Consider the following 14703-nt stretch of genomic DNA (forward strand, 5'->3'; position numbering starts at 1 on the left):
TTGGGGTTTTTTTTAAGTTCGGGGGTTGGGGGAAGGGGCTGTCGGAGATTTTGGAGCATTTCAAAGCTTTAAAATCTGGTCCTTCATTTTGGGCATCATCTGGGCATTGATCGGAGTGCTCATTTTATTACTGATAAGTTCATTGTAATCCATTTACATACAATTAAATGAGTGTGACTGCTGAGCAGACTGGGTGGACCATGCAGGTCTCTTTATCTGTCATCATTTACTATGTTACTATGTACATGACTGAGAGCTATAAAACTATGGTTAGGATTTGAAATAACTGAGTTATAAGAAATCCAATGACCTGCAATATGATAAGCTGTTCTGATATCCCTCTTCTTATCTTTTCTTAGGAAAAGAGTTTTGAGCAAATAATAGTTTGGAGGATTGAGTACACTTTATTTTGTTAATGAAGCTCTTTTTATATCTTTTCACTCATTCCTCACCTGTGTGGCTATCATTGTTGTTAGGATATATTTTTACCCTCTATTTCTTTATATCTACACCAGTGGTCTCAAACTCAAACCCTTTGCAGGGCCACCTTTTGGATTTGTAAGTACTTGGAGGGCCTCAGAAAAGAAAGTTAATGTCTTATTAAGGAAATGACAATTTTGCATGAGGTAAAACTCTTTCTAGTTTATAAGTCTTTCCTTTTGGCTAAGTCTTAATAATATTGTAATTTATAGCTAAAGAGATATATGATCAAGACACTGTTTTATTTTACTTTTGTGATTATGATAAACATACCGAGGGCCTCAAAATAGTAACTGGCGGGCCGCGTGTGGCCCCCGGGCCACGAGTTTGAGACCACTGGTCTACACCAATGCATGCCAGGAGAATGGGAGAGTGTGTTTTTCATCAACTGTTCCTCCAGTCTGACGTAGTTTCATAATTCACCACTGACTTTTGAAATACTTAAAATTTGTAGAACAATCCCTGCCAAACAGTGGTAGTAGAAGCGGAACCAACATGTTACTTTCCATAGAAACATAGAAAGATGACGGCAGATAAGGGCTACAGCCCATCAAGTCTGCCCATACCATTGACCCCCTTTTAAGTCTACTGGCCCCCTTAACTCTACTGACCTGCTCTATTAAGTCTATATCCTAGCGACCCTATTCATTGGTATGACTCTCGCAGTGATCCCACATAGGTATCCCATTTATTCTTGAAGTTTGGGATACTGCGGGCCTCGATCACCTGTACTGGAAGCTTGTTCCAATGCTCTATCACTCGTTCCGTGAAGAAGTACTTTCTGACGTCTCCACGAAACTTCCCTCCCCTGAGTTTGAGAGGATGTCCTCTTGTGTTCGAGGGTCCTTTGAGAAGAAAGATATCATCTTCCACCTCGACCCGTCCCGTGATGTACTTAAATGTCTCAATCATGTCTCCCCTCTCCCTACGCTCCTCAAGAGTATAGAGCTGCAATTTGTTCAGTCTCTCTTCGTACGAGAGACCCTTTAGCCCCGAGACCATCCTGGTGGCCATTCGCTGAACCGACTCAATTCTGAGCACATCTTTACGGTAATGTGGCCTCCAAAATTGCACACAGTATTCTAGATGAGGTCTCACCATGGCTCTGTATAATGGCATCATGACCTCAGGCTTCCTGTTGACGAAACTTCTTTTGATACAACCCATCATTTGCCGTGCCTTAGATGAAGCCTTCTCCACTTGAGTAGCAGTCTTCATGTCTGCACTGATGATCACTCCCAAGTCTCGTTCTGCTGTAGTCTTGGTCAAAGTTTCTCCATTCAAGGTGTAAGTTCTGCACGGATTTCCATTTCCGAGATGCATGACCTTACATTTCTTGGCGTTGAAGCCCAGCTGCCAGACAGAGGACCAACTTTCTAAAGTACGGAGGTCCTGTTCCATAGTATTCTGCAGATTGTAGCCGTTTATGATATTGCATAGTTTGGCATCATCAGCGAATAAGGTTACCTTACCTTGAAGCCCTTGAGTCAAATCCCTAATGAATATGTTGAAGAGGAGTGGACCCAGGACTGAGCCCTGCGGCACTCCGATGGTCACTTCCGACGTTTTGGAGAGGGTACCGTTAACCATCACCCTCTGAAGTCTGCCACTTAGCCAATCTTTAACCCATGCAGTTAGTGTTACTCCTAACCCCATCGATTCCATCTTGTTCAGCAGTCTGCGGTGTGGGACGCTGTCAAAAGCCTTGCTGAAGTCAAGGTATACGACGTCTAAGGACTCTCCCGAGTCCAGCCTTCTTGTTACCCAGTCAAAGAAGCTGATAAGATTGGACTGGCAGGACCTACCCTTGGTGAATCCATGTTGACTGGGGTCCCGGAGATTCCCCTCATTCAAGACCGTATCTAATTTATGCTTAATTAGTGTTTCCATGAGTTTACACGTTATTGAAGTGAGACTCACCGGTCTATAGTTCGCAGCCTCAGCCTTGCAACCCTTTTTATGCAGAGGAATGACGTTGGCTGTTTTCCAGTCCAACGGAACTTTCCCCGTGCTTAGTGAGAGATTGAAGAGCTTGGCCAACGGTTCCGCCAGAACATCTCTCAATTCTCTAAGCACTCTTGGGTGTAAATTGTCCGGTCCCATGGCCTTGTTCTCTTTGAGCCTTGTCAGCTCGCTGTAGACGTCTTCAGGTGTGAACTCAAAATTCTGAAACGGGTCTTCCGCAATTTGTTTTGCCTTCAACTGTGGTCCGTGTCCCGGTGCCTCACAGGTGAAGACTGAGCAGAAATATTCATTTAGTATTTCGGCTTTTTCAGAATCCGCCACTGCATAGTTTCCGTCCAGTCTTCTAAGGCGTACTATGCCGTCTGTGTTCCTTTTCCTATCACTAATATACCTGAAGAAAGATTTGTCCCCTTTTTTAATGTTTTTTTGCCAAAGTTTCTTCCACTCGAAGTTTGGCCTCCCTAACTGCTGTTTTGACCGCTGCAGACCTGGTCTTATATTCTACTTTAGTTTCCCTTCTCTGCATACGTTTGTAGGAAAGAAATGCTGTTTTCTTCTCCTTAAGGAGGTTTATTGTTTCTTTGCCGTTTGTCTACCGATTTTATGTAGCGATTAGTAACTTCGTGTATGGATGATTTCAGGTATGACCATATAGCTTCCACATTACCGGTCTCTGCTTCGTCCTGCAGCATCTGATGGATGAAATCTCCCATGCGTGTGAAATCGGTGCCCCGGAAGTTAAGTACCTTTGTTTTTGTGATTGATTTAGGGAATCCTTTCCTAAGGTTGAACCATACTATGTTATGGTCGCTGGAGGCTAGCGTATCTCCTACCAAGACCTCTGAGACGCTTTCCCCGTTGGTGAGTACCAGGTCAAGGATCGCCTGGGCCCTAGTGGGCTCCGTTACCATCTGTTTTAGTTGTGCACCATTTATGGAGGCCAAAAGCCTCTTGCTGCTACTGGTGGTTGCTGAAAATGTGTTCCAGTCTGCATCAGGCATGTTGAAGTCCCCAAGCAGTACAGTGTCGCCCCGTAGAGTGATATTCTCTATGTCCTCAATTAATTCCGTGTCCATGTCTTCCATTAGTCTTGGGGGTCTGTATAACACACCAAGATACAGGCATTTATTGCCACCTCTTGCCAGGTTAACCCAGAGGGACTCCCCGGTGTATTTGACATCTGTGATCCTGGTGGTTTTGATGTCTTCTTTAATGTATAGTGCTACCCCACCACCTAACCTGCCCTCTCTGTCACGACGAAGTAGATTGTACCCCGGTATAGTCATATCCCACCCATGTGAGTCCGTAAACCATGTTTCGGTTATTGCCACCACGTCTAGGTTAGCATCCCTTATTTCAGTTTCCAGCTCTAGAATTTTATTGCCTAAACTGTGAGCATTAATATACATGGCCCTCCACACATTGTGTTTGCTAGGTCGCTGTAAGGCTTTTTCCACCTGAGTCTGTGTGGCTCCTAGAGAACTGTTTGCTATGTGTGCCCTTACCTTGGAAGCAGAGTGTCGACTCATCCCATCAGGATAGTTCCTTTCCGCACCAGTACATGAGTAGGTACCCTCCCCCAACTTACCTAGTTTAAAGCCCTACGAAGTAGGCGGGCTAGTCGGTGTCCGAAGATGTTCTTACCTCTGCTGGTCAAGTGGAGTCTGTCTGGTCCCAGAAGTCCTTGTAGCGCCTCTCCATGATTCAGGAATCCAAAGTTCATATCCCGACACCATCCTTGTAGCCATTCGTTGGTTCTTAGGATACATTCATCTCTGGCTCTTCCCTTGCCTCTGACTGGGAGGATTGAAGAGAAGACCACCTGCGCACCCGTCTGCTTCAGCCTCACACTCAAGGCTCCGAAGTCTCTGGCGATGGTCTCCTGGGTGTTCCTTGCAGTGTCGTTCGTACCTATGTGGATAAGAAGCATAGGAAAATGGTCATGAGGTGTGAGTAGTTTACCCAGGTTGGTGGTGACGTCCCGTATCTTGGCTCCAGGTAGACAGCAAACCTCTCTCGAGAGTGTATCCAGTCTACAGATTGGTCCCTCGGTGCCCCTCAGCATGGAGTCCCCAATGACTATTACTCTGCGCTTCTTTCGTTGGGGGGGGGGGAGTCGGTCATCAGATGGAGCTGCTTGTTGGGTCTGCTCCTGTTCTTCGTGTTGGGTCTGTTCTTGTTTGTCATCGGCAGCTTCTTCTTGGAGAATCTGGAATCTGTTCCTCAGGACGAGGTGAGTGGTTGACATAGGGTTGGCCTGTTGGGGAGAAAAAGAAGAGGATGAAGAGATTGAAAAAGGGGGGGGGGGAAATCTCCTTTGTTTGTCTTTGCCTGTGGAAGAGGTCACCAGCTGCCAGGTGTCATTGTCGCTGGCCATTGCCTGTATCCCAAATGTTGGTTTCAAAGCTGATGATTTGGGCGTCTCGAGAATGGATTTGTCGTGGGCATGTTCTGTGACTTGAGACAACTCCTGAACGACTCCATCGATGTAGGCTTCATCCTCGCGGATGCTCCTCAGGCGTTCCACCTCCTCCCTGAGGCTCCACAGTTCCTGCATGAGGGCCCCATCCAGCTGAGCGGCCTCCTCTGTCTGCGTGGAGACTGTGGTGTAATGCCGAGGGATGGACTCGGTCTGCACGGAGACCTCTGTCCATCGTCCTGGATCCTCCTCCCTCTGCACGCCATCCGTGATCTCCTCCTGGATTCCCATGGTGGCTGGAATGCTGGAATTGATTGTAGCCTTGGCGCTTCTAGTCCTCCCTGCCATTTCCAAGTTGTGATTTAGGTCTTCCTGTTAGAGAAAAAAAAAAAAAAAGAGAGAGAGAGAAAATGAGAAATAGCCGACTGAGAGTTAGTGTGAGATTGCGAGAGATATTGATGTCAGAGAGATTAGGGTGTCTGAGAGATTGTGAAGGTTTGGATTGTCTGAGAGATTAAAAAGTTAGGAGCTGAGGGTGTATGAAGGGGTGGCTGTCTGTGAGTTAGTGTGAGAGTAGCGAGTTAAGTACGAGGGTTTGTGAGATTAGGGGGAGGGTATAGGTTAAAGGGATAGGTTGCTGCTCTAAGATATCCTAGTTGAGTGTAGTTTGGCTCTCCTCAAGGCTCTTCGCAAAGGCGCTCTCATTAAGGCGAGAGCCTTTGCCGCTCGCCTTCGCTGGGCGCCGAACGGCTGGGCGCCGTTGGCTCCCTTCTTCTTAAAGGGGGAGCCCGGGCCCGATGCAACCTGTGATGCGGGTGGGGGGGCGGAGCTAACTCTCGCTGCGACCCCAGTCTTGCAGCCTGCTCTGGCTGCTCTTCCTGCCTTCCCCTCTGCCTCTCCGCTCCTGCAAAAGGAAAAAAAAAGAAACAAAAACGCTGCCAAGGCTTGCCTCGTGCCCTGGCTCCCTTCTTCTTAAAGGGGGAGCCCGGGCCCGATGCAACCTGTGATGCGGGTGGGGGGGGCGGAGCTAACTCTCGCCGCGACCCCGGTCTTGCAGCCTGCTCTGGCTGCTCTTCCTGCCTTCCCCTCTGCCTCTCCGCTCCTGCAAAAGGAAAAAAAAAGAAACAAAAACGCTGCCGAGGCTTGCCTCGTGCCCTGGCTCCCTTCTTCTTTTTCTGATGCCATGTAATAGATTCAGACACTCTCAGTCCAGTTAAACAGTCTGAACTAGTTGCTTTATTATAACTCACAGTAACAAGCTGCATTCTATACATTTCCTAGAGGTACCATAGAGATTTACACAACAGACAGAATGGTCCATCGCACTAGGCATGTGCCTAGTTTGCCTATGACTTAATTGTAGTCTGGGACTGAGGTGGGCATGACACGTGCAGACAGAGGAATGGTCATTTGTGATAGCTAGTGCACAGGTGAGTACTGTGCACTAGCTGTCACAATTGCTGATCGTGAAGCTGCAGTTACTGCTGCCTCCAGAGGAGGCAGTAAGTGCAGCTGCACAACTGGCAGTCCAACAGCACAGCAATAGCCCTAATGTAAGTATATGCTAGAAGTGATGAGTGGTGCAAGGCTGAATGGAAGGTTATGTTGGGGGACAGGTGGGAAGGGCTTGGTGTGGGAGGATGGAAGGAGGTCTTTGAATGGGGGGAGAAGGGATCAGCTTGGCACACTGAAGGGATCGGGAGAGAGAGCTAGACTGTCAAATTTAATTTTTGAGCTGTGACATTTGATTGTCTTCTGGTTTTTACATATCTCTCTCTAGTTAAATATTTGATTTCAATTACCTCAATATTGACTGGATAAATGTAACATCAAGGCATGCTAGAAGGTAAAAGTTCCTAGATGAATCAACAACTGCTAGATGGAGCAGCTGGTTCAGGAATTATATAGAGAGGAGTAATTCTACAAATCTACGAGACACATGATCTGGTGCAAGACGTGACAGTGCTGGGGCTATTTGACAACAGTGATCATAGCATGATCAAATTTAATTTAATAACTGAAGAAATTACACATAGAAAATCCAATATGTTAACATATAATACTTTCAAAAAAGAGACTATGACAAAATGAGCAGAATGATCAACAAAAAACTGAGAGGAGTAACTACAAAGGTCAAAAATTTATGGCTGGCATTGATATTATCCAAAAATACCATCCTGAAAACTCATGTATTAAAAGAGATGGAAGGAAGGCTATACAACAGTCAGCATGGTTAAAAAGGGACATGAAGGAGGCTCTTAGAGCTGAAAAAACATCCTTCAGAAAATGGAAAAAGGTAAATAATGGGGTTTCCCAGGGGTCTGTGCTGGAGACTACAACTTTTTTGATATGTTTAGAAATGATCTAGAAACAGGAATAATGAGCAAGGTGATTAAGTCTGCTGATGACACAAAGTTATTCAAAGTTGTTACATCACAATTCTCCAATATTAGCCAGCACCAATTGCCCGCCTCTGACCTTCAAGCCAGATATTCAGTGCCGGATGTTTCTGACAACCAGCATTGAGCATCCAGGTTTTTCAATACCAGCTAGCGCATGACCAGTTAAGTTTATATTCAGACTTAACCAGTTATGACTTAGCGGAAAAAGATAATGATGCATAAATGCAGGCTTATTTGCCCGCTAAGCCTGGCTGATTAAGTTTCAAATATCATTTCTTAACTAGCCACACCTCCGGAATGCCCCCAACATCGCCAACTTTTTTTCTTACACTAACCAGACATTTTCAATGGCAATAACCAGTTAAACAACACTGAAAATGAGACACGAATTAACTGACTGCTTAACTGGAAGAGGATTGTGAAAAATTGTAAGAGGACCTTAAGAGACTAAAAGACTGGGCATCAAATGGCAGATTACATTTAGGGCTCCTTTTACAAAGGTGCATTAGGGCTTTAACGCGCGGAATAGCGTACGCTGAATTGCCTTGCACGCTAGACTTTAACGCCAGTGTTGAGCTGGCGTTAGTTCTAGAAGCGTAGCATGGGTTTAGCGCGTGCTAAAATCCTGCTTGCGCTAAAAACGCTAGCGCACCTTAGTAAAAGGAGCCCTTAATGTGAGCAAGTGCAAAGTGATGCATATAAGAAAAAAGGAATCCAAATAGTAAAAACAGCAGATAAAGACCTGATGCAAGATCCCAGGTTGAGTCTTTGACCAGGAAAAGGATCTAGGTGTCATTGTTGATGATATGCAGAAACCTTCTGCTCACTGTGCAGCAGCATCTAAGAAAGCAAATAGAATATTAGGAATTAAAGTATTTAAAAAAAATGTAGGCATCTACCAGAACCTACAAAAACAACACTTACATCATGGCTACGGAGATGCTTTATGATGTTTAATCTATAACATTGATGGATTCCAACTTACGAATCCACCTAACTAGAACACTATAATGATCCTCAGATGCACCACTCCATGTTCAAACTTTATCACTACGTTAAGCTTGATGTGCAAAATCTTCCCTGGATCAATGTTTATCTGAGCAGAAACTGGTGGTCACATTGGATGGCGTTATTATGTTAGGTAAGAATGATATTAGAAAATAATCTATGTTTATTAACATTCGGTTAACGATGTGTACCCTAATAACAGGTTGTGTCTCTTGGTAGGGACCCAGCCTTGAAAAAGCGTTTCTGACGCGAAACATGTCGGCACAAGAAGTGCCTACGCTGACCACACATCTAAGATACGTTTATTTAATTATAATAACAAACAGTTTACATATTTGATATATTGCTAGACTTAAAAATGATAAAAAGATAAAAATTAAACGATAGATAAACATTGATCCAGGGAAGATTTTGCACATCAAGCTTAACATAGTGATAAAGTTTGAACATGGAGTGGTGCATCTGAGGATCATTATAGTGTTCTAGTTAGGTGGATTCGTAAGTTGGAATGCATCAATGTTATAGTATATGTGAATTGGACACTATACAAATTTTGAGTGCCTTTTGCTGATTGGTTATGATGCTTAATGCCACTGTAGGTGTGGCTAATGCAAGAAATAGCGTTAGGCATCATAAAGTGCCTCTATAGCTATGATTCGCGTAAAAGGTAGGTGCAGGAAATGTAGGCCATGAAAATCCTAGCCTACATTTCCAGTGCCTTTCATGAAACCATGATTCTATTGACACGCGATCAGTGGCCATTTTGTAGGTGGCCGACGATGACGGTGCTGTTTATAAGAATCCAGGCCTTTGTGAAAAACATCCAAAACTCCAGTAGAGAAAATGACCATTTTTTGAAGCAGAAACAGGTCTATCTTTTTTTCTGAAAATGGCCATTTCTAGATGTAGTTGCCCTCAGTGTGTCTACCTTTTTTTGACCATTAAAAAAATAAAGGTCCAAGTGAAAAATGCACAAAAAACACCCATTGGGATGTAGGAAGGGTCAGCATTCGTAACAGATTGACCACATAGACATCCCTGCAGAGCAATGTAACACCCTTGGGGGTACTGCAGTGAACTTCACAACAAAGATTTCAGGTACACATCTCCCTTACATTGTATAGTGAGCCCTCCAAAACCCACCCACAACCCAATGTACACCACTCCAATAGCCCTTATGCCTGCAGGTATCACCTATATATCACTATAATAGGTTTTTGGTGAGTTTTGTTGGGTTCACACTCTCCATCGCAAGTGTACTAGTTAGAGTAGGCTATGGGCTTGGGTCCCCTTCTCTGGAGTCCACTGCACTGACCACTAGGCTACTCCACAAACCCGTTTGCTGTTCTAATAGGATTAGCCATAACATCTGAAGCTGTCATATAGGCAGGTAAGTACTGTTTCATTCACATCTTTGAGGGGGGGGGGGTCAGCGACCATAGGGGGAGTGTGTGTGGGGTCAAGTCTTCATTCCTCCAGTGGTCATCTGGTCAGTTTGGGCACCTTTTTGGCACTTATTCATTGTTAAAATAGGTCTAGCCCTAAACATCCAAATTTTGCCCTGGACATTTTCTAAAATGTTCAATTATTGCAGATAAAACATCCAAAATCATACGACTGCCCTAGTCCTGCCCATGACATGCTTCTAACATGCTCCCTTGAAATTTAGATAAATTACTGCTTAAGAAAATAGGATTCAAAAACAGCAAATTGGAAGGTTTGATGAGAAAAACATCCATCTGCCACTTTACGCCATTTTTTAAATGATTTTCTCTTTTGAAAATAAGCCCCATAGTGGAGTTAGAAAAGGGCAACAAAAATGATAAAAGGCATGGAAAGATTCGTCTTTGAGGAAAGGCTAAAGAGGCTAGGGTTCATCAGCTTGGAGAAGATAAGGATGAGAGTGGATATGATAGAGCACTGGTTTTCAACCTATAATAATAATAATAATAACTTTATTTTTGTATACCGCCATACCCAGGGAGTTCTAGGCGGTTCACATTTGTTTATCAAAAATTACAAGTGGTTCACAACCATTGAACAAAGTTGGAAGCAACGAAGTAGTTGAGGTTAGAGAGAGATGGGACGAGTAGGTCAGGGGGGAGAGGGTTAGGGTGGGTAGGCTGGGTAGTGTGGTAGAGGGGGAAGGAGGAAGTTACTGTTCATTGAAGAGGGGCATTAGGGGCCCACCTGGTCAGGATATTCACAATGAATACAAATGAGAGGTATTTGCATGTAATGAAGGAAGTATATGCCAATATATATCATGCATATTTATTATGGATATCATGAAAACCCAACTGGTCAGGTGGTTCCTGAGGGCTGGTTGAAAACCACTACGATAGAAATCTATAACTATTGCATGGAGTGGAACAGATAGGCATGAATCTCTTGTTTACTTTTTCCAAAAACACGAGGACTCGGGGGGGGGGGGGGGAGGGGGCAGGGAGCACAATATAGTAAATGTTAAACTGCTTTTCACTCCCAATCTGTGTTTGTCTATAGCATCAACATCATGGTGTATCCCACAGTACTGATGACTCCCACTGTAGTATACCCTACTCTAACCTTGAATGACAAGAAGATAAACCACGCTTAGTCAGGCCAACGCCCATCAAACTCTGCATCCTATATTTTTCTCATAAAACCAATAAAATTTACTGAACTAAAAAAATACCCTCTGCATCCTGTTTCTGACAATGCAGGTCACAAGTATCTGACAGATTCCGAAAAGTAGATCAAATTTCCCATAGCTATTTTAAAGGGATAAATGATGACTTTCCAAAGTCTATTTCAGTGGTTCCCAACCCTGTCCTGGAGGACCACCAGGCCAGTCGGGTTTTCAGGATAGCCCTAATGAATATGTATGGAACAGATTTGCATGTCTGGCACCTCCATTATATGCAGATCTCTCCATGCATATTCATTAGGGCTATCCTGAAAACCCGTCTGGCCTAGTGGTCCTCCAGGAGAGAGTTGGGAACCACTGGTCTACTTTATATTTTTAATAGATTTTCCTCCAGGATCTTGTCCAAATTCCTTATGGAATCAAGATGTCAAGATGACAACATCCTAATATCTTCAGGCAAGATTTCATAGCTTAATTTTGCATTGTATGAAAAAGCACTTTCTATGATTTGTTTCAGGATAGTGGTTGTCACTTCTAATGTCTGAAAGGTCAAACAACTGTCCCCTATTTAACTATGCCACCCCACTAGTGATTTTTTAAACATCTATCATCATGTCCTCACCCAAACAGGAGATTCTACCTCCTCAAGAGAGCACAGAAAAACAAAAGAGGCAACCTGTGGTGCTCAATCTTTTATTCACGTACAAGACCCAACATAAACATAGAAACATAGAAGATGACGGCAGAAAAGGGCTACAGCCCATCAAGTCTGCCCACTCTGCTTACCCACCCCCTTTCTATGCCCTAATGACCCAATTTCCTTATCTTGACCCTCGTAGGGATCCCACATGGGTATCCCGTTTATTCTTAAATTCTGGCACGCTGTCTGCCTCGATCACCTGCACTGGAAGCTTGTTCCAATGATCAACCACTCTCTCTGTGAAGAAATACTTTCTGGTGTCGCCATGAAATTTTCCGCCCCTGAGTTTGAGCGGGTGCCCTCTTGTGGCCGAGGGTCCCTTGAGAAAGAAAATATCATCTTCCACTTCGACACGTCCCGTGAGGTACTTAAATGTTTTGATCATGTCTCCCCTCTCCCTACGTTCCTCAAGAGTGTAGAGCTGCAATTTGTTCAGTCTCTCTTCGTACGAGAGACCCTTGAGCCCCGAGATCATCCTGGTGGCCGTCCATTGAACCGATTCAATTCTGCGCACATCTTTACTGTAATGTGGCCTCCAGAATTGCACACAGTACTCCAGATGAGGTCTCACCATGGCCCTGTACAACGGCATTATGATTTCAGGCTTTCGGCTGACGAAACTTCTATTGATACAACCCAATATCTGCCTTGCCTTAGATGAAGCCTTCTCCACTTGATTGGCAGTTTTCATGTCTGCACTGATGATTACTCCTAAATCTCGTTCTGCTGAAGTCCTAGTTAAAGTTTCTCCGTTCAAGAAGTACGTCCTGCATGGATTTCCGCTTCCGAGGTGCATGACCTTACATTTCTTAGCATTGAAGCCTAGCTGCCAGGTTGAGGACCAACTTTCCAATGTAAGCAGGTCCTGCGCCATATAATTCTGTAAACTGCATTCACTTACTATATTACATAGTTTGGCGTCATCGGCGAATAGTGTTATTTTACCTTGAAGCCCTTGAGTCAGATCCCCTATGAATATGTTGAAAAGGAGTGGACCCAGGACCGAGCCCTGCGGCACTCCACTGGTCACCTCCGATGTTTTAGAGAGGGTACCATTAACCACCACCCTCTGAAGTCTGCCACTCAGCCAATCATTGACCCATGCAGTTAGTGTCTCTCCTAACCCCATCGATTCCATCTTGCTTAGCAGCCTGCGGTGTGGGACACTGTCAAAAGCTTTACTGAAGTCCAGGTACACGACGTCCAAAGACTCTCCCAAGTCCAACTTTCTTGTTACCCAGTCAAAGAAGCTGATGAGATTGGATTGGCAGGACCTACCCTTGGTGAATCCATGCTGACTGGGATCCCGAAGATTCCCTTCATTCAAGATCGTGTCCAATTTGCTTTTAATTAGTGTTTCCATGAGTTTGCACACTATTGATGTGAGACTCACCGGTCTATAATTTGCAGCCTCTGCCCTGCAACCCTTTTTATGCAGAGGAACGACATTAGCTAATTTCCAGTCCAGGGGAACTTTCCCCTTACTTAGGGAGAGATTGAATAGCTCAGCCAACGGTTTCGCCAGGACATCGCTCAATTCTCTGAGCACTCTTGGGTGCAAATTGTCTGGTCCCATGGCTTTGTTCACCTTGAGTCTTGCCAGTTCACTGTAAACTTCACCTGGTGTGAACTCAAAATTCTGAAACGGGTCTTCTGTGCTTTGTGTTGCCTTCAACTGCGGACCGTGTCCCGGTGCCTCACAGGTGAAGACTGAGCAGAAGTATTCATTCAGTAGTTCGGCTTTATCGGAATCTGCTTCCACGTAACTTCCGTCCGGTCTTCTAAGGCGTACTATCCCGCCTGTGTTCCTTTTTCTGTCACTAATATACTTGAAGAAGGATTTGTCCCCCTTTTTAATGTTTTTTGCCAGAATTTCTTCCACTCGAAGTTTTGCCTCCCTAACTGCCATTTTGACCTCTGTAGACCTGGTCCTATATTCTACTTTTGCCTCTCTTTTCTCCGTGCGCTTGTAGGAGAGAAACGCTTTTTTCTTCTCCTTAATGAGGTGCGAGATCTCTTCGGTGAACCATTGGGGTTTATTGTTTCTTTGTCGTTTATTTACTGATTTTATGAAGCGGCTAGTTGCTTCATTATGGTTGATTTCAGTGTTAACCACTTAGCTTCTACATCATCGATCTCCGCTTGGTCCTGCAGCGTCTGATGGACGAAATCTCCCATGCGTGCAAAGTCTGTGCCCCGGAAATTGAGTACCTTTGTTTTCATGTTTGATCTAGGGAAGCCTTTCCTAAGGTTGAACCATACTATGTTGTGGTCGCTGGAGGCTAGCGTATCTCCTACTGAGACCTCTGAGACGCTTTCCCCGTTGGTGAGTACCAGGTCGAGGATTGCCTGGGCCCTAGTGGGCTCCGTTACCATTTGTTTGAGACGTGCTCCCTTTATGGAGGTTAAGAGCCTCCTGCTACCACTGAAAATGAGTTCCTGCTATCGCTGAAAATGAGTTCCAGTCTGCATCAGGCATATTGAAGTCCCCTAGCAGTACAGCTTCTCCTCGTAGAGTGATATTCTCTATATCTTCAATTAATTCTGCGTCCATGTCTTCCAGTTGTCTTGGGGGTCTGTATACCACACCTAGATACAGGCATTTTTCTCTGCCTCTTGCCAGGTTTACCCAGAGGGACTCCCCGGTGTACTTGACATCTGTGATCCTGGTGGTTTTGATGTCCTCTTTAATGTATAGAGCTACCCCCCTTCCTAACCTGCCCTTGCTGTCCTGACGAAGTAGATTGTAGCCCGGTATAGCCATATCCCACCCATGTGAGTCCATGAACCAAGTTTCAGATATTGCCACCACATCTAGGTTGGCATTCCTTTTTTCAGCCTCCAATTCTAGAATTTTGTTACCTAAACTGTGTGCATTGACATACATGGCCCTCCATATCTTGTGTTTGCTAAGTCCCTGTGAGGCGTATCCTACCCGAGTCGGTGTGACTCCCAAAGAACTGTTTGCAATGTGGGTACTTACCTTGGACATGGAAGCGGAGTTTCGACTCACCTCATCAGGATAATTCCTTTCTGCACTAATATGTGAATGGGTACCCTCCCCCGACTTACCTAGTTTAAAGCCCTGTGAAGCAGGCGG

General features: G+C 44.7%; 1 protein-coding gene across 1 annotated transcript in view; it reads right to left on the bottom strand.

Annotated features, from left to right (window-relative positions):
• The window catches only part of TGFB1I1 (transforming growth factor beta 1 induced transcript 1), a 110994-nt gene extending 102967 nt beyond the window's left edge, over positions 1 to 8027 (bottom strand). Inside the window, exon 1 of the mRNA XM_033946639.1 lies at positions 8009 to 8027. The gene's annotated coding sequence lies outside the window, so the exon portion shown is untranslated. The remainder of the gene's footprint in view (positions 1 to 8008) is intronic.
• Between the last annotated feature and the right edge of the window lie 6676 nt (positions 8028 to 14703).

This window comes from Geotrypetes seraphini, chromosome 5 (genome assembly GCF_902459505.1).
Source record: "Geotrypetes seraphini chromosome 5, aGeoSer1.1, whole genome shotgun sequence".
NCBI lineage: Eukaryota > Metazoa > Chordata > Amphibia > Gymnophiona > Dermophiidae > Geotrypetes > Geotrypetes seraphini.